This window comes from Arachis ipaensis, chromosome B4 (genome assembly GCF_059453495.1).
Source record: "Arachis ipaensis isolate K30076 ecotype BB chromosome B4, ASM5945349v1, whole genome shotgun sequence".
Lineage (NCBI taxonomy): Eukaryota > Viridiplantae > Streptophyta > Magnoliopsida > Fabales > Fabaceae > Arachis > Arachis ipaensis.
The window spans coordinates 46,189,153-46,191,864 of NC_142439.1; positions in this window are offsets into that span (position 1 = coordinate 46,189,153).

A 2,712-nucleotide genomic window follows, 5' to 3' on the forward strand; every position below is an offset into this window, starting at 1 on the left:
AGTCTAGAACCACTCTAGCACAACTTTCGGCTGTGCACCCTTGTTACGTCGAAATCCAGGTCACGCGGCTGCGTGGGGCATGCGGTTGCGTGGGAGGCCATTGTTCCCATATGACGCGGTCGCGTCAGCGACACGATCGCGTGGAGTGATTTGTGCCATTGGCACGCCTCCAGCCCTGCTCCTGCGTAACTCTCTGTCCATATTATTATTGTCTCCCATCTCCTTACGACGCGGACGCATCAATGAGGCGGTCGCGTCGCGTGATTTTTTTTTTTAAATAAAAGTATGGAAATGCAGATGCACGAAATGTACTAATGAAGAGAAGAGTTATTGAATAAGAAAACTAAAAATAAAGAAAAGAACAATCATACCATGGTGGGTTGTCTCCCACCTAGCACTTTGCTTTAACGTCCATAAGTTGGACGCTCCACTAGCTCAGTCTTCAGCTATGTGGGGATCTTCCAAGAGGAATATCTCGAGCTCCTTATTTTTCTTCAGCTTCTCACCATGGTACAGCTTTAAACGATGTCCATTAACTTTGATAGGTTCAGAGCTTGAAGGATGGCTTAGGTGATAAACTCCGTACGGTTCGGCCTTCTCTACGCTGTATGGACCTTCCCATCTTGATCTCAACTTGCCTGGCATGAGCCTCAGTCGAGATTTATAAAGGAGGACTACGTCCCCAGGTTGGAACTCTTTCCTCTTGATGTGCTGATCATGTACAGCCTTCATCTTCTCCTTGTATAGTCTTGAGTTCTAATAAGCTTCTAGGCGAAGGCTTTCCAGTTCCTGCAGTTGCAACTTCCTTTCAGCTCCGGCTCTTTCAATTCCCATGTTGCATTCCTTTACTGCCCAAAAGGCTTTATGCTCTATTTCAACAGGGAGATGACAAGCTTTTCTGTAAACTAAGCGGAAAGGACTCATCCCAATGGGTGTTTTGTATGTTGTTCTATATGCTCAGAGTGCATCTTGTAGCCTGGTGCTCCAGTCTCTTCTATGAGGTTTGACTATCTTCTGCAAGATACGCTTTATTTCCCTATTTGACACCTCGGCTTGCCCATTAGTCTGAGGATGGTAGGCTGTTGCAACTTTATGAATTATCCCATGCTTCTTCATTAGTCCTGTTAGTCTCCTGTTACAAAAATGGGTGCCTTGATCGCTCACGATTGCTCGTGGTGATCCAAAGCGACAAATAATATGGTTTCTCACAAAGGAAACAACAGTGTTAGCATCATCATTGCGGGTAGGAATTGCTTCCACCCATTTGGAAACGTAATCTACAGCTAACAATATATAGAAATAACCATTAGAATTTGGAAATGGACCCATGAAGTCAATGTCCCAAACATCAAAAATTTCACAGAAAAGCATAATCTGTTGAGGCATCTCATCCCTCCTGGATATATTACCAAATTTCAGGCATGGGAAACAAGATCTACAAAATTCAGCAGCGTCCCTAAAAAGAGTAGGCCACTAGAATCCACAGTCTATGATTTTTCTAGCAGTTCTTTGAGGGCCAAAATGTCCTCCACTCTAAGATGGACTGGAATTCTGATTGAGGCACACACCGTCTAATTATCTGGTCAGCGCCACATCTCCATAAATATGGGTCATCCTGTATATAATATTTAGACTCGCTTTTCAGCTTGTCTCTTTGATGCTTAGAAAAGTTTGGAGGAAAAGTGCGGCTAATTAGATAATTAGCTATAGGCGCATACCAAGGGACTATCTCAGATACTGCTTGCACGTTATCAAATTGGAAATTATCAGCTATAGGAGTAGAATCATCTGTAATATGTTCAAGGCAACTCAAGTGGTCTGCCACTAAATTCTGGTTACCACTCCTATCCTTAATTTCTAAATCAAATTCTTGTAATAGCAGTATCCAACGTATAAGCCTTGGTTTGGACTCCTTTTTAGATAATAAATACTTATAGCTGCGTGGTCTGAATACACTACTACTTTAGTACCAAGTAAATAGGCTCGGAATTTATCCAGAGCAAAAACAATAGCAAGAAGCTCTTTCTCAGTAGTAGTGTAATTCGACTGAGTGGCATCTAAAGTTTTAGACGCGTAAGCAATAACAAAAGGATCCTTACCTTCACGTTGAGTCAGTGCTGCTTCTACTACATGGTTGAAAGCATCGCACATTATTTCAAATGGTTGGCTCCAGTTTGGTCCTCTTGCAATTGGAGCTTGAGTCAGTGCGGTCTTCAGCTTATCAAACACTTGTTTGCAATTTTCACTGAACTCGAACTCAATATCTTTCTGCAGTAGTCTGGATAAGAGAAGTGCTACCTTACTAAAGTCCTTAATGAACCTCCTGTAAAAACCTGCATGGCCAAGGAAAGAACGGACCTCCCTCACAGAAGAGGGGTAAGGTAAACTAGAAATAACATCCACCTTTGCTGGATCTACAGAAATGTCAGTATTAGATACAACATGTCCTAGTACAATCCCTTGTTTAACCATAAAGTGGCATTTTTCAAAATTTAATACTAGGTTTGTACTGACACATCTATCTAACACTCTAGATAATCCATCTAAGCAAAGGCTAAAGGAATTGCCATAAACACTAAAATCATCCATAAAAACCTCCATACAGTCCTCAATAAGATCAGAGAAAAGACTCATCATGCACCTCTGGAAAGTAGCTGGTGCATTGCACAAGCCAAAGGGCATTCTCTTGTAAGCATAAGTCCCAAAAGGACA